The following is a 22,423-nucleotide window of genomic DNA, read 5'->3' on the forward strand; positions in this document are numbered from 1 at the left end:
TGCTTGCCATAACTTTTCTTTCTCTTTTGCTCTTCAATTACTTGGTCTGTTGTTCTGTGTTGATTGCCACTAATTTCAGATCACTGTTGCTTAAAGGAAATGGGTATTGAATCTTTTTCTGCTCTTATTTATAATTTAGATGAAAATCCAGATTCCATGTAATCTCTAAAATATCTTGTTCCTCCAGAATTTCTACCATTAATTAATACTGATGTTTGATTGTGTCTGCTCTGCCCTAAAAAAATACTAATACTTCTATGTTTCTGATTTTATAAATGTCCATTTAACTTAATATTTCTTAATTGCTTGTATATTTAACAGAAAATTTCCTCCTCACTTCTACTTCTTGACCATATTTTAAGGGACTATTATAGCATACTCAGTTCTAACTACACATTAATGGTATTTAGTAAAGTCTTATTTTGGGTTATATGTGTTCAAAATGAAAAATGACTTGAGGACATTGACGGCTTGATTGAAGACTGACTCCTGCTTAATGATGTAGAATATTATAGTTACTAATTCTTAAAAATTGCTGCAATCCTTTTATCAAGGTCCAGTGGTCTTGTAATAGATTATAGTTAATAGAGGACTGTGGACAGTTTTCCCATGTATAAGATTTGAAGGGAGGGTGGAAACCTCCCTGTAGGAAAAAAAATCTTTATAAGTATATAGACATTTCCTGCATGACAGTATGCTTTAAAACTGTAGTCTTCAAGAGACTTATCTTTGCAAGACATCTATATCTTATCCAAAACCTGCAATTACTATGTAATTTTGTGCACTTTTCTTACACACATCTAAAAACTCTGAAACATTTGATTACATGCATGCACACATGCACACACACATTTGTTCATACATATTAATGTTCTGCATTTTATTTATTTATTTTACCACAAAACAGGGATGCAAACTAGAGTAATAAATGCATAGATCATAAAATGGGTGTGTTGGCTTTTTAGTGGTTTAATACCAGTTTCTGTACTCCAATAACATCAACAGAATAACCATGCATTTTACACAAATATTAACTTTTTCTTGTCAAATGATCTACAGAGGTGCAAAGTAGACAGTGAACCATACAGCTCTGTGCCGTCATTCTGGTGATCCATATTCTTTTTCCTGATACTGGAATGTAACATGTTAGATAAGTACTGTTGTGTATATGGAGAATTTCATGTGTCATCTTCAATAACTCTTCATGCTATCTTGGATTCTTCTCCTACATTTTATTGCATTCCTTCTGTAACAGCTAATCTTCAATCCAATAATATTGTTTTCTTTCTCTTCCCAAATATTGATAAGAATTATACTCTTTTTTTATAATGCTGGAGGATGATAGTGTGAAACAGTGGCTATTGTTATTGTCTCAGTGGAGTACTTTGTTCTTCAGTTCAGTTTCTCCACTTCGTCCATATAAGTTGTTTCTGGGCTTACAGCTTTTTCCAACATCCTAAATACGTGCTGATACATTAATTGGAAATTGTAAATAAATTCAAGGTGTGCATTTGTGTGTGTGTGTGTGTGTGTGTGTGTGTGTGTGTGTGTGTGTGTGTGTGTGTGTGTGTGTGTGTCCTGTGATGGACTGACATCCTGTCCATGAGTTGTTCTCAGTCTTATTCTCTTTGCTAACTAACTCAGACTTGAGATCTGCTACTACACTGAATAGGATAAAGGAGGTATTTTAGAATAAAATACCCTTTATGATTTCCAGCATCTATTTATTTTACCTACACATTGCTGTATTTCTTACTTTTAGTCTTCGGTACTTTGGGGTCTTCTAAAAGAATTTCCTTTTTATTGCTAGCTGAAATGTTTAAAAAGTTTATTCTTTCTATTGAAGTTCTTCTCCAATGCCTACATGTAAGTTTTGTAGACCAGGTTTTCTTTAGACTTCCTTACCAATGTACCCCTTTCATTTTTTAAGTATTGCTTTGGTTCTTTCTAAAATATAAATTCACTTATAATTCTAGAAATCTGATATACGAGAATTTTTCTGTTTTCCATGTGTCTGAAATCTGATGTTTTTTACTGAATTATTCTTTTTCTAGTCATAAGGTGGTTTTTCATATATGTCTGAAATGTGAAATAGTTTTCTACTGTCTATCATATTTCTAATATACACCACATAAAATACTTCAAATGGTCCTGTTTATGCCATTCAACCCTTTCACAGAATAAAATGTTTTTTCTAACCTGAGCTTAATTTATTTGAGTGTATCTGTTTACAAAAATGAGCAAGCTGCTTATTCTGCCATGATCTTACCAGCCCAGGGTTAAGTTCCTTTTTCATATAATTCAGATTCTGTTTTCTAGATGATCTTCTTAAATAGGTGATTAAAAAAAATCTGACAAAAGCTTCATAACAGTAAATATGCAGATCCTAAAATATTCTGAAATGATTCTTTATCTTAAGGCCTGGACTGCTAGTTATTACTTCTCCTGCATCTTGTGTATTGCTGTTTTTGGGTCGTAGGCCAAGTGTCTGTCTTATATCTTGTCTGAAGAACATTTGGAGAAATTTGTGGTCAAAAATTAATTTCTTCTCAGCCTGTTAAGCACTCATGAGTGTATCAGGAGGATTCTGCAATCTAGACTGCAACTTGCACAACATCCATTTAGACAACACAGGTATCGATCTGAGGCTCAAAGACAGATTATACGGTGGATGTGTGAAGGGTACATAAAAATCATGACTATGAAATGAATGAATAAATGAATGAATGAATCCACCTGCAGTGGGAAATTCAGTCTTTTTCCTAATACTGGCAAATGAAACATACAATGGTCACAGAGAGCTTAAAAACATTTTATTATTATAGAATAATAAAACCAAACTATTGCCTTGGCTACATTGCCATCACGATAAATACTGCACTTAAATTGATCAGTCACAGCATTAAGTTATGGGAAAGAGTAGTGGAAGCAAGGTTAAGAAGGGACATGATGATTAGTGATCAGCAGTATGGTTTCATGCCAGGAAAGAGCACTACAGATACAATCTTTGCTCTGAGAGTGTTGATGGAGAAGTACAGAGAATGTTGGAAGGAGTTGCTTTGTGTTTTTGTAGACTTAGAGAAAGCATATGACAGGGTGCCTAGAGAGGAGTTGTGGTAATGGGGAAGTCAGGAGTGTCAGAAAAGTATGTAAGAGTGGTACAGGATATGTACTAAGGTAGTGTGACAGCGGTGAGGTCTGCGGTGGGAGTGATGGATGAGTTTAAGGTGGAGGTGGGGTTACATCAAGGATCAGCTCTGAGCCCTTTCTTATTTGCAATGGTGATGGACAGGTTGACAGATGAGATCAGACAGGAGTCCCTGTGGACTATGATGTTGCAGATGACATTGTGATCTGTAGTGAGAGTAGGGAACAGGTGGAGGAGACCCTGGAGAGATGGATATATGCTCTAGAGAGAAGAGGAATGAAGGTCAGCAGGACTAAGACAGAATATATTTGTGTGAATGAGAGGGAGGCTAGAGGAATGGTGAGGATGCAAGGAGTAGAGGTGGTGAAGGAAGATGAGTTTAAATACTTGGGGTCTATAATTCAGAGTAATGGTGAGTGTGGAAGAGAGGTGAAGAAGAGAGTACAGGCAGGATGGAGTAGGTGGAGAAGAGTGTCAGGAGTGATTTGTGACAGACGAGTACCTGTAAGAGTGAAAGAGAAGGTCTACAAGAGGGTAGTGAGACCAGATATGTTACATGGGTTGGAGACAGTGGCATTGAAAAAAAGGCAGGAGTTTGAGCTGGATGTGGCAGAATTAAAGATGTTAAGATTTGCACTGGGTGTGACGAGGGTGGATAGGATTAGGAATAAGTATATTAGAGGGTCAGCCCAGGTTGGAAGGTTTGGAGACAAAGCCAGAGAGGCACGATTACGTTGGTTTGGACATGTGCTGAGGAGGGATGCTGAGTATATTGGGAAAAAGATGCCAAGGATGAAGCTGCCAGGTAACAGGAAAAGAGGAAGGCCTAAGATAAGGTTTATGGATGTGGTGAGAGAGGACATGCAGGTGGATGGTGTGACAGAGCAAGATGCAGAGGACAGGAAGAAATGGAAACAGGTGATCTGCTGTGGTGACCCCTAATGGGAACAGCCAAAAGAAGATGATGATGACTATAACAAGTCAGTAACTTTAGGAAACAATGAAAATCCTGAAGTGTTGCATCCTTCCTTACTTGTTAACTAAAGTGAGTAATAGTGATATAAGACAGATATCTAATACTGACAACTATAAGACTAACATAGGATTCCCAAAATAAAGGCATATAACATCACTTCTGGTACTATAGTGGAACTGAACCAATGTGTTATTTGGCTAACGTGTGTGTAAATAACAGCAGCAAAACAAGAAATGGGTTAATTTCATCTCTGTTTCTGTGTGCTGTCTACTTTACACTCAAAATTTATTTGGGAACCAGCTGCTTCCCTTACACTGGGAATATATAAAGACATAAAGTGGTTCCAAACTGCATTATCAACTTTCAAAGCTAGCACAACACTTCCCAGTTTTTTAATTTAATGTTTCTGTAGCTATCAGTACATGGAGCAGACAAATTTCAATTCTCAGCAAAGAACTATGATCGGATTACTGACTGTAACTTAAAATGATATGTTCTTGACATGGACGCCAGGAGTCACCTCAAGAATTTCTTGGCATCTATGTCTGGAACACATAATAAGCAGGTTATGACTGGAGATCCAGTCATAATCCTCTGTGTTGGTTTGCTATGGCTTAAACAGTCGCACTTCAAAAGTCATATACCAATAGTTTGCGAGTCACCAATTCTGGAAGTACAATTATGCCAATAAATTGATCGCCAGCTGCAAACATTTATAGATGAACAATGAGATTCTTTAATTTAAAATAAACATTAGATAATGATTTTGAAAATTAAATTTACAGGTGATAGCTGTACAGAGGAATAGAAAATAAATATTTTGCACAGACAAATGGCATTTAGATAAACACTAGCTATCAGTTACTGGTCTTACTACTAGCTGAAGGATTGCTGCAATTGATATCTCTCTCTCTATCTTTTTGTGACATTTAAAAGCAATGGCAATTGTAGAAAACTCACAGGGAATAAAGTCCATAAATGCACCTTCGTAATATGTAGATGTAAGATGCTGATGTCCATCTTTAATTGTATTCGATATGGTTTGACATTTTACTGGATCATTTTCTGAGAAAAATGGCTGGTGAGCAGACATAGACTGTTGTAGTTTTTGCTTTTACTTGCAAACATATAAGGCAGTAGCTGCAGCTGGATATATTGCATAACTATTTCTAATTGCTAGTGTGTTTCTATATGAGCAGTTACAATTTATTTGAACCCACCAGTTTTATGAACAAATGCTACTAGCTTTGGTTCTGGTATTAAACAACACTGTTTACCTATATTGAGTACAACATAGTCCTTTAAGTTTCTGAAGTCTCTTCCTCACCAAAGTACTCCTTTCATTTTGTAAACATTGCTTTGGTTCTTTCTAAAATATAAATACACTTACAATTCTAGAAATCTCTGTATACTAACTGAGAAGCAAATATAACAGAGAGAAATACTCAATCCTAAGGTCCATCTTGACCCGTTGCTGGTCCCAACTTATCCATGTTTCTGTATTTTTGAGACAGTTTTGATTTTAGTAACAAAAATATGAAAGCACATATAGAGGGCTTTCATCAGGTGTCCAAATGTAACTAGTGAGTGTTGTGGCATAGACATCAAGTAAATATAATAACAGGAAAATGTCAGGAACAATTTTAAACACTGCAATAATTTAAATAAGTTACTTACAGACTGGCATCTGTAAACTTCTGTGGATAGATGAAGCAAGATATTCTGGTCTATAATATGATATCACATGCTCAGAAGAGCGAACGACACAGGGTTGGGAGGGTGGCCTAATGGTTAAGGTGGTTACCTTACAAGTACAAGGTGCAGGATTTGACTCTCACAAGGGATTATTGGCTAGGCTTAAAATGGCTTGCAAGGGTAGTTAGCTTAGTACTAACCTATGAACCTATAATCGACCCCATGTAAGTGAAAGCTTACAATGTCAAAACCGCAGAACAGCGATTTAAATTGCTGTTCCGAAACAAAAAAAAAGCAAAAAACTGTAAAACATTACATAATGTGGGGGGCTATGCCCCCCACATCCCCCTACTTAAATATACGAACTCCAAGATCGCACTACAGTGCTGAAAAGGCAAAGTAGCGAAAGCAGCCAAACAAATTCTTTCCCAGGGAAAGAATTTGCTGAAAAGCCGCTTTGCTATTTTGCATTTTTGCACTTTTCAGTTCAACAAAGATGCATTCGGCAACCTGCATCTGCGACAGAGTAATAGGAGGCCAGATATTCAAAGACAGTGCTGAGAGTGAAGGAAGTTTCCTTCCATGAGACCTAGCTGTAACAGTGCTTAGGGTGTCTGTAACAATTATTGCACACCTCTGAAAACACTGTTACAGCTGAGTCAAGTACTGCGGCAGCCCTTTACAAGTTTGTTTTTTTTTTTTTTTGGTCAGATTTTGGAGCATAATCATATCGCTCCACTCATTACATTTATGTAACTATTTACAAATTTCTCAGTGAATTTGCTTTTCTGTCTGACTGATGAAAAGATAGCTGAAGAACTAAGTTTTGAATTTTTACTTTGCTGAAAAGCCGCTTTGCTATTTTGCCTTTTTGCGCTTTTCAGTTCAACAAAGATGCATTCGGCAACCTGCGTCTGCGACAGCGTAATAGGAGGCCAGATATTCAAAGACAGTGCTGAGAGTGAAGGAAGTTTCCTTCCATGAGACCTAGCTGTAACAGTGCTTAGGGTGTCTTTAACAATTATTGCAGTTTATAGTTCACCACAATGCTTTCATTTATTTCTGAAGATATGCTTCAGTTCATTACTTCTTGGGACAGATACATGATGATTTTTCTTATGCTGCCGACCAGTGCATTTCATGATTAATTTTGATGTACATTGCATTTGCATCTTAAGATAAAAAACATGTACACTATATAGGGGTATTCAGAAACAAATAGTGAATTGTGTTAAGTGAAAGGTGAAATAGTGTAGTAAGCAGTTACAAGCAGGAGGGCTATGATAAAGAGCTATGATCTGATCCAAAAGACATATATACTGTAATTGTGGTAGCAGAAAATAACTAAGTATGTATCTCATGCAAATGATGGCATAATTGCATACAGAATGACTGCTAATATCTAATGAGAGCTACTGCATATACAAATGATGAAATCAAGCATAGCAGCATGATTCAGAAATGCATAAAATGTGTGTGTTGAGTGGCAGTCATTATTTCTCACTGTACATGTAAATTACTTGTACAAAGACCCCTCTGCATTCTAGAAGAATCTGTCATCGAATGACAGGCTATCATCTCCACAAGTAGGACATAATCTACTGCTACTCTGTATATATGGGAGCTCATAGACAGGTGCTGTCCTCACATAGGATCAAGGAGGATGTGTGGATATAAAGGCTTGTGCAGTATTGACTATCCTTACTATGAAGACCTTTTAACATCCAAATGGACACACACTCTAGGAATTTCACATAACCAAGGCATTCTACATCATTTCCTAGATGGGATGCTGATGCATGTATTTTCTATGAGTGGCAGAGGACAGAAACACCCTATCCATGTATGCTACAATCTAGCCAAATTTCCTGAAGGCCTAGGGACCACTGAGTGCACCCATATTGCTGCAAAAGGCCCATTTGCTCCACTTGGCATCTGGTATATCAAGTGGAAGGGCTTCCATGCTATCAACCCTGGTGGTGTACAGTGCACAGTGTATTACATATGTCTGTATTCCAGCAAGGCAAGTTTCATGTAAGTGTCGGGGGGGGGGCAGTAGGGAGTGAAATCTGCCACACAGGGAATGCAGAGTTTTGTCCCTTTCTAAAAAGGTTTTTTTTTTTTGTCAGCCAGAAATGGTTAAAATTTCAGCTGCAATGAACGAAACTCCAACGGTTAAAATCCAAAAAGCACTGAGTCCCAAACGGCAGTAGTGCTTCCAACAAGTTTATTCACACTTCCAGTTATGCCACATAAAAAAATAATAAAAAGCAGTACAAAACTCCCACGTGTTGTAGCTGGAAACTGCAACCATATAAAACAAAACTATAAATGTAAAGCGCTTTTCGTCCAGATTCTATCCGGACTTCTTCAGACAAAAAACCGACATTGAAGTCATGTTTAAGTAACATCTCATTCTAAAATTGACCTATCAGGTCACATTATTCTCCGTTTAAAAATTTTTTAAGGCTACATTTACCTTTGCTCGAAGTGAGCGCAATTTCTTAATTAAAATCATTTAGAACATTTAAAACATGTTAACAAAGGTGCATAAAATATGCAACCCTAATAAACAACACTCTGTCCATATTTTAAATCAAGTTCAAAGAAGTATGTATAAATACAATCTATCATTAGTAAACAAGGACTTATTAGTATAATCGGCAAACATATACTATTAAGGCTTCTTCTCGATGATCTCTATATAGAGATAAATGGCATCTGTATACTGAACTAAAAATTAGTTAAATTAGTATATGTTTGCCGATTATACTAATAAGTCCTTGTTTACTAATGATAGATTGTATTTATACATACTTCTTTGAACTTGATTTAAAATATGGACAGAGTGTTGTTTATTAGGGTTGCATATTTTATGCACCTTTGTTGACATGTTTTAAATGTTCTAAATGATTTTAATTAAGAAATTGCGCTCACTTCGAACAAAGGTAAATGTAGCCTTAAAAAATTTTTAAACGCAGAATAATGTGACCTGATAGGTCATTTTTAAAATTTCAGCTAGTTAGTTTCATCTGGTTGAAGCTTTGGCCAGTTGCAAATCATGTATAGTGGAACTATATATTGCTTTTCTCAGATGACATGGATGTTGTTTCAGATTTGCCATGATCTTTCACAGTATGATAAACTCTGATATGATGTCCTTCTCAAATATATTATTCATTTATTAGCCTTTGATTGCTGGGACAGTCTTACCGAGCAAAGCTCCTCTTCAGTGGAGACCTGAAGAAAAAAGTTCTGCATTACATATTTTTCCAAGGCAATTTACATAAGCTAACAATGAAAATATATCACCATGTTAGGTAGACTACTAAACGTTTACAGCATGCTGAAGTCAGACATATCTAAAGAACATTCAACATTATTTTACAGTTTATGTGTAAAGTCACACTGAAACTTTAGCACACAGACAGCAGGTGAGGTAAATGCATATTTTTTCCAACCAGTTATTCACTCGAGCCATGTAAACAGGTGACAAAGTGTAATAATTTTATGATACATACGTGAGCTGGCTGTATAGTGAAGAGACTCAATAATAGTGTAGTGCCTGGAGCAAGGTGATTGCATTCCATATTTGGAAAAAGACAAACCAGTTAAGCACTAGAGTGGAGCATGACCTGACCTTAACAATTGTCAATCACCCTCTGCTTAGGTTGTTAAGACTGGGTCTAGCACTCTGACTGGGTAGGAGCCCATATTCAGTGGAGGCCTGGGTAGAAAGATATTTGTTTCTGCCTGCTGTTTGTACTGGTGATGTGTCCCTAAGTTCCCTAATGAACTTAGACAGTTGCTAGAATAACACGACTTGTGTCAGCATGTACTTTCTAAAGGGCATAGACTCTGAAACTCTAATGTATGTCATTATTTAGTGACTTCAATCCTCAGTGGTTTTTCTGAAAAACCACAGAAGTTATGAGGGAACAAACCAAAAATATGAAACAATAATCTGGAAGTTCTGTGAAAATCTGTACAGTTGAGATGCATGAAAAGGGAACGTGAATATGATGTACAGAATTACACTGCCTTTCTGACAGCATCTGCTAAGTGTTTTATGGCTTTGAAAGCCAGCAAAACACTTTGCAGTTTTTCCCCCTATAACCAGAAGTACTTGGAGCAAATAAAGCTACATGCAGTTTAAAGAATTATTATCCTTTCACCGATCATAACCCCTTATGATATGTTCTCAAAATGTGTTGAACATACAATAAGCAGGTTATGATTGGTGATCCAATCATAAACCTCTATACTGGTATAAGGACAGGAATGTTTTTAATAGGTATGACCCAGTGGTGTAAATACTGGTTTTAGTTGATGGTGGCTATTATTGTGACACCCCAACCCCATGTATAAAATGAAAAAATGGAAGGCTCATGCTGATTTCACTGAGATTGGCTGATGGTTGATGTGGGGGTTGATGGTTGGTGTAATGGTTAAGGTGTTTACCTCAAAAATGAGAATTACAGGATTTACAGAGTTTCAAGGGGAAATTGTCTAGGCTTAAAATGGACCACATGGGCAGCTAGCTAGCCTAGCACTTATCAATGAACCTAGTTTAAAATACAGTTGGAAAATCTTAGAATAAGAAGGGACTTAGTAATAGGGGAAATAGAAGAGCAGGATCATTTTGCTGACATGAATATTTTCCAGGATGACTTAAACAGTAGATGAGATGAAATATTTCTGATGTTTGCTGTTAAAGATTTCCACTGATTAGCAACATATACAGAATATAGGCAGTCATCATTATGACTTACATTTTTGAGTAAGCACAAAGTGTTGGTTCAGTGATCACTGTTCTCTGTGGGGTGACTACCAATTTAATAACTGGCTGATAGCAAAGCATCTGTCTTGGCTGTAGAGGATGTTGTGGGTAATCTGAGTGTAAGCTAAAACATTAGGAAGCTCTACTCACTTAAGGGACTGAAGTGTAAGGCAGTGATGTGTTCAGTTAATGTGGTTACTTACAAACTTTACTGTCTTATGATCACTCCATTTGGCTATCTGAGAAGGTTGTGTGTTAGTCAAAACTGATGAGGCATACAGGAGACTAGAGAGTAGACATGTTTTAACCATGGTATTATGGGCATAGACTGATAGAAAAGGTTTGACTTCATAAAGAAGTGCTAGTCTGTGGTTGTTTATTGAACTCCATCTTGGATGTCTTAATATGTGGTCAGTTATTATGCCAAGTAGTTTTCTGTTTTGTTCTAGCTTAGTTCCAATAGTATTGACTAATAATATCTTTAGTTTGCAATAGTGTGATTGTTGGGTTAGGCGGCCACTGTGGTACAGCGGTTAGCATTGTCGCCTCACAGCAAGAGCTTTTCTGGTTTGATCCTCGGCTGGGGTGCTTTCTGTGTGGAGTCTGCATGTCCTCCCTGTGGTCATGTGGGTTTTCTCCGGGTGCTCCGGTTTCCTCCCAAAGACATGCTGTAGGTGGATTGGACACTCTAAATTGGCCCTAGGCGTGCATGTGTGTGTGCCTTCTGTGGAAGGTTGGATGCTGGGCTGGCAACTCAACACCATAAAACTCTACTGCCAGTCATGAGCTGACAGGTGATCTGCTGTGGTGACCCCTAACCAGGAAAAGCTGAAAGAAGAAGAAGTGTGATTGCTGGATTACTGGTGGAAATGCTATTAGCTTCGTTTTCTTTGCAGTTAGGAATATTTTAGATGCTGAAGACATTGTTTCATTTTCTAAAGTTATGCATTTGCAGCTATGTTTAGGTATTCTATGTGAAGGCAGTTTGCTACAGGAGGCGTGGGTTTACATTTTTGAACACATACTTTTATAAGGCTAGTTGAGGTAAGTGAAAATGGTGAAAAGGTAGTAAAGACAATAAAATTAATTAAACCTGCATGCTATGTTATATATTTTTTTCATCTCTGAAAGGACAGGGCTGTGATTTAATACCAAGTTGAATAAGCTTATTGACTGCTTAACAAAACTGTTTCTTTTCTGTAAATATTCTTTGGAGTAGTGTAGTAGTTTTGCTTAGTGTTTAGAATGGTATTCTTAGTTAGGTTTCACAACTGTTGATAATGCTGCTGATTGTTTGTTGTTATTTTTAATATATGCTATATTTTGCATGCTTTATCTCTATTGTGCAATATTTTTTTTTATTTATTTGATGTAAGCCTTGGCTCTAGATAATTGTCACTGTTAAAGTAACATCCTGACCCCATGTTCAAAAATGGGAAAAAGGGGTTGTGGATGGATGGATGGATGGATGGATGGATGGATGGATGGATGGATGGATGGATGAATGGGTGGAAGCCATAGTGGAGATTTTGCTTTGACTTTTTTTTTCTCCATTCAGGTCCAAGAGAGGCTAATATGGAGAAGTAGGTTTTGATGAAGAGAGTTACTGCATCATCTAAAAGCAGGGTTTTTAATGGCTTCCAGTTGCTATGTATAAGGATATAAAAGAAAGTTTCCTTATCAGATATGGTTGTATTTCTGACTGTTTTATATTGGATGTTTCTGTGAATTTTGGTGTGTTATATTATGGTGAAGTCTGGGTTATGCTTACTAATTGTGTCAAACATAGTTCAATCATGGTTAATTTTGGTGGGATATGAAGTCAGTATCCAGTCTAAGATAATTATTTTTCAGTATCTTTATCTTTTCTAGTGATCATTTGCATTAAATGTATTATCCATAAAGACTGATAGTGGGCACATAGCCGGCCTTAGGCATAGGCCAACTAGGAGGCCGCCTAGGGCGCCGCTCTAGCAGGGGCACTTTTCCAATATTTATTTGGTATAGGTAGACAAGGATGGGGGCACCAGGTAGTGTGGTGGTGGGGGGGCACCATGCAGCCCTTTTGCCTAGGGCACCAGTTGACCTAAGGCCACTCCTGGGCGAATAGCCTCAGGAGTACACTTGGGCCAATCAATATTAAGATCACCTAGGATTATAATTTTAAAAGATAAATTTGTATTAGCCAATATAATTTGTCCTCAAAGGTTAACTTATTTGCACTAGAAAATGTAGAGCATTGCTATACAAAATGATTTTTAAGTTTAGTTACTAGGATTTCAACATTATTGATACTCGATGTTTATATGGGGTGCAAAGCCAGGTTAAAAGATTACAAAAATAAAATGGCTACACCACCAGCTTTTTTACTAGTATAATCATTATGGACAATATTGTAGCCAGGAAGGAGTATTTCTTCATCTTTTGTGTGTGATTTAAATCAGGTTTCTGTTACTGCAATCATATTGTGTTGTAGACAGATATTTAGCAATGAAGATCTGTTATTTTATTTCTCATTCTAGGGGCGTTTCTATGACATAGTTTGAAAGGCTTCCTACTGAAATGTCAGCACTTGAAATGCAGCGTTCAGAGAAGCTGAAAAACAAAGACTGAAACTAAGGGAGAAGAACAAATCTCAAACAGTATTCTTCTCCTTTAAACTTCTTTTATTTATTTATTTATTTATTTTTTTGCCGGGGCTAAGCCACCCCACCCCTACATTTATATATACCAGCTCTGAGATTGCCATACCTGAAAGAAAAGGGAACATTATTGGAAACAGCCATTTTGGGCATTATATGTAAGTCCATTTTCAGCCATTCAGTCTATGTGTTTTGGGACTCAGTCTAGTGGGTCCTGGCATTTCAAATGGTTACCAGTTTTAATGCAGAAGGGCTGCTCCACAGAGGTGTATTATGATTACTAAAGACAGGATTATGTATGGTAGGTCTTGTGTTGGGGTGATTGTCCTCACATTAGTGGTGCTTAAGATCCTGCAGTAATGTTTGGCTATATCTGACTTGTTTATATCTAGAGGTTTGTTTTGTTGGTAAGTATTTTAAGATTAAATCTTTGATTGTGTTAGATCTGAATATCCAGGAATTTATTGCTGCACTTTTCCTGGTTCTAGACTGAATGGTTGTGTGGGAGTTTAAAGGTAATAGAAGCATAATGTATTAAGTGGGCTGTGATGGTTGGTGAGCAAAGATAGAAGAAGGAGATAAAAAATAAATATAAGACTAAAAGATGTACTATTCTGTAAATGTAAAGTCTGTAATTAAGATGTGTTTGCCTTGCTTTCATAGTGGAACAAAATGATGCTGTTTCTACAGTATAGTGGTGAATGGTGATACTGGTAACTTGTTGGGTGTTTTCACATCTGCTAATGTTTGTAACTTATAGTGTAATATACCGTTGTTAGTTATAAAAAAATGCCAATGTGTACTCAAAGTTAGGCAAGCAGTTCATGCGTATTTAACAGAAAGGCATATTGAAGGTAACAATAATAATACTGAGTTGATAATCAGGTAGGCCCAAGGGCACGCAGTCCCTTTCTAGAGGCCACCAGAAACAATGTCTGGTTAAATAACTTGCTCAAGGTCACACAGAAGGGAAAGAAGGGCTGAGGGAATCAAACCCTGTACCATACCATAGGAACTCCAGCTTACAAGCTTCACCTCTGCACCACCTGACAGTGAGAAAGGATCATGAGTTTGGTTGAAAAATGCTGGGGTAGTTTATTGTTGTATAAGAAAAGAATAGAGAGTGCTGTAAGTCTAGCACTGGGTAGCATTACAGTGCATTAAAAAGTGACTAAGAGAAGCAGAACGACACAGAATGGTAGAGGAGGGGGGCAGAGGGGGAAACAGAGGTAGTGGACATAAATGAGGAAATTGGTTAGGCATGGTATACTCTACTTTATAAAGATCAAGAGAGTATTATTGGCTGGTGCAAGTTAGAGTGCAGCGGAGGGTGAATAAAGGAAATGAGTTGGGGGGTTGTAGAGATAGGGTGGAGGAAGGAAGTAAAGTGGAGGTGAATGAGTGAGCAGAAGCAGAGGGGGATGACCTCAGCCTGGTGCCCAACTAAAAAGAAACAATGTCCTGGAATCAGGTCAATGCTCTTATTGTGGTGATTTATAATGCTATCTTGAAAAATATAACTTGTGTGGTTTATGGCTTCAATACCAGTTAAGAGAGACAGAGAAAAATAGCAGCTTATGAAAGAAGAGAGTAAAACTTTGTTAATGATGTGTATATAATGCCATTAACAAAATTATGTAAAATAGAGCGCCTTCTGTGTGGGTATGTATGTCCTTCCCGTGGCCAACTGATGTCTAAAGACTTCAGATAGGTACAAGCGTGAATGGGTGTGCCTTCTTTGAAGGTTGGGTGTCGGGCTGGCAACTCAGCACCATAAAAATCCACTGCCAATCATTAGCGGACCAGAGCTCCGGTGTGGTGACCCCTAACCAGGAATAGCTGAAAGAAGAAGTACAGGGTGAGGCAAAACTATATATACTGGGGTTACTGCCTACAAGGCCTCTCTCTACAGCTACCACAAGTAGTACATTTAGAAGAGTTTTACTAAATATAAGGGTTATACATGAAAAACTAATGCACATTGAAGTGGGAGCTTATTTGTTGATAAGTCAAACCAAAGGTAGAACTGTATTTAACAAAGCAGTCTGCTATTTCTGTTAACTTGAAATTGTAGGTTTCTCAGAGCACTATACAGCTCCTATACTATAGTTCAGGTAGCTTTATTCACCTTCTCAGTGATGTATATTTCTTATCTTCAATTTTCAATCATGACTTGTAACAGTTACAAAATGTTGGCAAAGAGACCAACCTTTCTTATTTTTTTGCTAAAATTTTTGCAGTGAAGCACTTGCCAGAACTAAACTGCATTAGAAAGATAGTATTTGCTTTCCGTAATGTTTGTAATTTGCTCATGCACTTTTGTTTTATACTTTTGAGCGAATGTAGTTACAACCAATTTTTAACTATAACAGATGATAGAAAAAAACATTTATTGTACTACATCTGTGTGTTTTGATCTCATTCTAAATCATTTTTGTTGTTTCAGTATTTGGTCACAGAAGTCCTCTCCAAACATTTTACCATTATGTTGGTACAGTTAAATGCTCTAATGCCAATAGTGTCTATGTGCCTGGTAAGTAGTATGTGTGTGTTTTTATGTTTTTGTTTTACCGTGCTGAACAAGCTACATTGTAACTCTAGTTTTTAAACAGACTTTGACAGTAAGCAGGATAAATTATTATACAATCCATGATATTTCACTGATCTGCTGTGCTAATCCAAGTTCTACTTTATTTGTTACATTAGAGGACTTCTTTTTGAATTCTTGCAGCTGCTGTGTAAGTTTATGGCAAGAGCAGAGGCAGTCAATGAATACTTCCCTACAAGACAATCATAGCATGGTAAGTTAATTATGATTTGCCCTTTGTTTGTCTCTTTATCTGCAGTTTGCTTGCCTACAGGAGTGGTAACTACCAAAGGAAGTAATGTGTAATATGTGTGCTATGATGCTATATCTCCTGGATTATCTCCTCTAGGGTAATGTTCATGATAGATGTTTACACATAGTTGTCATCTAGCTTAGAGGCCGTAGTAACAAGATGATATTACTTTATGGACATATAAAAGATAAGGCCATTTTATAGGCATATACAATTCAAAGCCACTATGAAAACTGAAAAAAGGTTCCTAAGTAGAGATCTGTTTCTTGTGAATGTACATGTGCATGAATGTGTTTGAATTTGTTTGTGTGTTTGCACATGTGAGTGTGTATGTATGTATGTACCTACCTGCATATATATATATATATATATATATATATATATATATATATATATATATACACACACACACACACACACACACACACACACACACACACACACACACACACACACACAAACACACACACAAAGAGATGTACACACATCTATATCTATATCTATGGGTAAATCTATCTATCTATCTATACACACACACACACACACACACACACACACACACACACACAAAGAGATGAACACACATTTATATCTATATACAGTATATCTATCTATCTATATATATATATATATATATATACAGTATATCTATCTATCTATCTATCTATCTATCTATATATATATATATATATATATATATATATATATTAATATGCTACATATACCTCCCATCACTTTATATCCCTTCAAAAACTCAATTGGCTCGAACTACCTCACTTCCTAACTTACCTACAACTCACCACTGCACATAACATCATAACTAAACCAGGAGATTGCCCATCCCTAGCCTCACTAATGCCCCCCTACAACCCCGCTAGATACCTCAGATCAGAAAATAAATGCCTTCTAAAGGTAGAATTACCCAGTGTTGCTGTTGCCTGTGCTCTTTACTCCATTGCTATAGCCAAGGTGTGGATTTCCTTACCCACCACAATCAGAACCACTTCTAACCACACCATTTTCAAGAAGTGTCTTGGAGAGAGATGGCTCTGTACATCCTCAAATAATTCTTCCAACATTACATGAAATTATAAACCTCTTCTAACAACTTTAACACTTTGAAATATCTGTCTATCTTCACTTAATTTAACTATAATACCTCTCAGTTTTATGCATCCTCAGCTACAAGATGAAATTTAAAGAAAAGAAGGCCTAATTCTAATTGTATATCACAAGGTGTATATTGTACCTGGATAAAAGTCATTATTTTTGCATTTTGTATAATGTTGCTTACTAGTAACTTTAATATGTTAACAGTTGTTATGTAACTTTATCTCATCAATGTATATGCAATATGTGAAGTTTTTCTCCTTGGGCCTCCACTGAAAATGGGCACTCCTAGGCCTGGTGGATTATCCCGGAAAACAAATAAATATATTTATATATGCACTAAAACAGATATTTGCAGTTTTTTGATTCGTTTTGCCAAATGATTTTTCTGGAGAACTCATCATTCACATGAACTGATGAAAGCTAAGCATTGATAGGAATGTTTCTTTTTTTTTTTTATCCAAAACAGAACAAGTTGTAGTTTCTTTACTAACTCAGTTGACAAGCACATACGTATAATAACATAAGGCTCAGAAAGAGAAAGAAATCTTCAAAATAAAAGTAAAAAAATTAAGACAACACTTTTTCAGCATAATCTTTTACCATGTCTGTCTGTTTTCAGTACAAAGTAACTTTACTTACATATATATTCTTTTCTGCCATCAGTTGCATTTCCAGGCAAAAATATTCCAAAATATTAATGTGAAGGTAGGGAATCTGACAAATGTTTATTAACATCCGGGTTCCAGTGTGAGCTCAGATATCTACTATGATTAAAAACCCGAAGCCATATAATTTTATATGCATATATTTTTTTTAGTATTATCCATGTCTATAGGAATATTTGAGAGATTACCACCCAAGAAATCCTTGAATATCAGTGAGTTGAATCCTCTTTGACTGTAATTGTGTCATTCCTCATCTCTGATTGCTGTCTTAGAACAACAGCATGACATGCTGCTACTATCAACCTGCATCTAGTAACAAGAGGGCTATTATTTTCTTCTCATTGGACGGCTTCTGATCATGTGATAAAACTTACCTGACTTTGTCATAGCCTGATGTGCTTTTCTTCTAGGGCTACATGTGACATAGAAACATGCAGGGGTATAGCTAGAAATGTTTATACTCAGAGCTGATGTTGTTTACCAGTAACTAATGAATTATTTAAAAAATGTGGTAAGCCTTCAAAATGTTATCCCTATATACAGAAGAAAGGGAAACATTGTTTTCAATTGTTGATACTTGGAACCATAAAATGACAAGCTTTAGAGGTACATGCTTATCATTTAAGTATGGTTTGTATTAATATGCACTGCAAACATTAGCTTAGAAAGTTCTGAGCATTTTGTTCTTGAGTAATAAAGTTTTTAAGAGATGCTCAAAAAATGTACTCATCTGAGAACTCTGAGGATGCTTAGCTACATTCATGAAAGCATGCTTTTTGTTGCAGATTTTAACACTTATTCAATGAAGATTATACAGCAAGTACAATCTTTTTTCACATTAGGAAGATTGTGGCTCAGTGTTGTTGTCTTAAACTAAGTGAATGTCCCCAGATATTTATTTTGGATCACAGAGTGCTGCAGCTGTCTATACAGGCACTGTGTGTCAGTGCTTCAATGATCATCCAACTTTTTTATGAAAATAAACTTACTTTTTCCAGCAATAAAAAGGCTCATACCCACCATCCCACAGAAGGTCATAGAAAATTCTAAGTGATCAAATGGCAGAAATTTTCTGTAAAGAAAATATCCTATTTTTTCTTGGAAGTATTTCTACTCTTTTCACATAGAGACTGTGCCCATGGACTAAACCAATTCACACACTCAGCATACTACTTTCTGACTGTAAATGGATGACAGAAATGGTGCAGAATGGATTGCTCTTAACATCGAATCTTGATTCTCATATGCCTGGAGAATATTGGTTTAAACTCTCTTATGCCTGTGTTGTTTTGTTTTCTTTCCTGTAAAGCAAATCTTTATATACTCACTTATTAGTGAATTCTGACTAGAGTGAGGGTTATAAACTTCAGAAAAAGACTATGACAGGTATTATGTTGACCACTAGTAATCACTGATGGTCTGAGGTGCAACAGCCTCAGAGTGAGAATAATAAAGTAAGGAAGTCAGGGGTGTAGGAGGTTTGACTATACCTAGCAAAAAAATGTATCACTGTGTCACAGATGCCCTTAAAATGCATTATGAGAAAGAATGTAAACTTTCTGCCATTTGTTAGCCGCTATAACCAAAATGGTGTAATGTGAGGTTCTGTTAAATGAGCATATGTAGTGAATCCATCAGAAACTGTCTCTCTATTTACCTATCTCTGTCTTTCTGTCTCTCTGTCTCTTTCTCTGATTCTCTCTCTCACTACAAACACACACACACACACACACACACACACACACACACACACACACACACACACACACACACACACACACACACACACACACACACACACACACACACACACACACACACACACACACTGGAATAGCTCCAGTTGAGTGCAAAATCAATGATCAACAAACAAGAATTACTTTATAAATCATATACATGGTCCCTTGGGAACAAATGTTTTGATAGGCACCAGCTTCAATTGTTAAATGCTCTTGCTGAAAACTATCTCATATATTCTGATTGGTAGAAAAGTAATTATGTAGAATATGATGTGCCAAAAATCTATTACCTGCCACTATGTATCATGTATAAAAATGCATGACTGTGTGTTGACTGTGAACATCATAGACTTTCATACAGACTGAAGTCACTGAAAACTAATTATTTAACTATTATTTATTTTTAATTAATTAGTTAATTATTTATTACGTGTTAAGATGACAGTGTTTGTGATCTTGAATAACATGACTCACCGCTGCTGCAAGGTATACAAGTACCATCAGTAAAGGGACTAATTTGGTGCAGTCTATTATTAATATGGTTTTGGATGCATAGCACAGATCTGAAATATGTGAATGAAGACATGAAAATGGATTATGAAGCTGAAGTTCTTATTAATAAAATTGATGGGAGAATTAAGACTTTAAAATATGTGTGGCATTTTGCTTTAGCTAACTCCAGAACAACATAACATAATATGCTGATACATAAAACTAGCATAAACTAAACAATCTATCTAAACCTTTTCCTAAACAAAGAAAGTATTACTGTCCAACTCTGTTCTAGCCCCTTCACTCTAACCCCTCCCCATTTAGTTCATTCTGCATTAGCACCATGACTCCCTACCTATGTTCCCTTCATAGGGGGACAGAACTTCAGTTTTTTCCTGAATAAAAGTTTATTCTAGATACAGAATAACTCAACTATTACATAAAATATAGAAAATAATTTTGTCCTAAAATCTCAGGACATTTGCCATTTTTAGCAAAGTGTGACAGGTGGTAACCCTATCCCTTCAGCCTTTTCTATTTACTGCATAACTCTTTAGAGGTAATCTCCTGCCATCTTTATCAATACTGCATACTTCTTCACTTCCAATGCTCTTATTAATAGTATTATTGTGCAATTTGATTAATCAGTATTTCTTTCTTTCACCAAAACTTTTGTATTATTTTCTGTTTAAATTGTGTTTATTATTATAGCTTTTCTTCCGGGCCTCTTCTGAAAAGATGTCCATGGCCCAGTTGGACGTTCCTGGCAAATAAATGTAAATAAATAAACAAGATCTCATGTTACAGAAATAATTTGATTTGGTCTTTATTCAGGATATTTGTGAGTCCTTGCACAATGACCAGGTTTATTACATGTTTTAATGACAAATCTCTTGGTTAGAGTTCATTATCTATCACCATGTTAGCGGTTAAATGTCAGGATCAAAATTCAGGTCCTGTGTACATCATGTTGTTAGTAACAAGGAAATATTAAAGAGCAGAGACAATATGCTACAAATTTAAACTACATTAAAATTATTCAAATTGCTTCACATGTTGTTGTTTGTCTTTCGGCTTTTCCCGGTTAGAACTTCAGTCTTCTAATGATTGACAGTTGTTTTTTATGGTGTCGAGTTGCCAGCCGATGCTCAACCTTCAACAAAGGCATGCCCATTCAACACATGCCTTTGAAACGCCCACTCAACCACAGGGAGGACATGCAGACTCCACATAGAAGGCACTCCCAACCCAAGCTGAGAACTGAACAGGAGAACCTCTTGTTGTGAGGCAACAATGCTACCGCTGCACCACCATGGAATAAACAAATCGCTTCACATGAAACTCCTAAAAAAAATTGAACAGACTGTGGAATATTTCACATAAAAACACCTTACAGTTACTTAAATGTAATATACTCTGCCCATGTTTTAACAGTAATCTTTACTCCTTAATAACTTAATGCTGTATTGATGCATAAAGCATATCACATTGGGCTCTGCAGATACAGATATAATCCTTTTCCAGATTTATTTGCTTTTGCACTCACATATTACAGTTATACATCCTCCTGATTTGCACAGTATTGCAGGCACATTTCAAAAAAGAAAGAGATGATTCATGATTGGCGAAGACAGAAACTTCTCGACAGACTCATGCTTAATGCTCTTTTGAGCTCTTACTATTGTGCAGGAAATGTTTTATTTTTCTCAGGTTTCTTATGTAACAAGTTTGCTTTATAACACATAAGCTTTTCTTCTGAGACATGGCCTATTTACTTACGTCTTCGACATGGACCATCACTTGTTCAACAAAGAAATGCAGATTATTTTGTAATACAGTTTTACTGATGAGGAAGATGACCTTTTACATTATTTGCTGAAACAGATTGTTCTTTCTTTCCTCACTTTGCAAACACAATTTGATGAGGCTACACTGATCATTTCACTGCAACTGCAGGAGGAGATGTATATATTTAGATCCAGTTATATAACTTGCTTTCTTTTGCAATGAGTTCCACATGAATTATTTATACCTATGCAATTGTTTTTTTTTTTGTCCTGTGTGAAGAAATAAGTATTGTAGTGAAAATCCCTTTATATTTTTAAAATTTCACACCCACCTCAGGGTTTACTCAGTTTTGTATTGCATTTTGCTACTTTATTCTGTTCATGCTTCTCATTTAAAAATTAGAATGTTATACAATATTTATTTTAAGAATACACAACACATTTTTTAATTATTTGTTTTCAAAAATTATACACCTATCATGATTAAGCAGAAAAATGTCACTATACTTTATAGCATTTTACAAGGAAATATAGTTCAAATGTCAC

The sequence above is a fragment of the Protopterus annectens genome, chromosome 5.part1 (genome assembly GCF_019279795.1).
Source record: "Protopterus annectens isolate FY-2018-M chromosome 5.part1, PAN1.0, whole genome shotgun sequence".
NCBI lineage: Eukaryota > Metazoa > Chordata > Ceratodontiformes > Protopteridae > Protopterus > Protopterus annectens.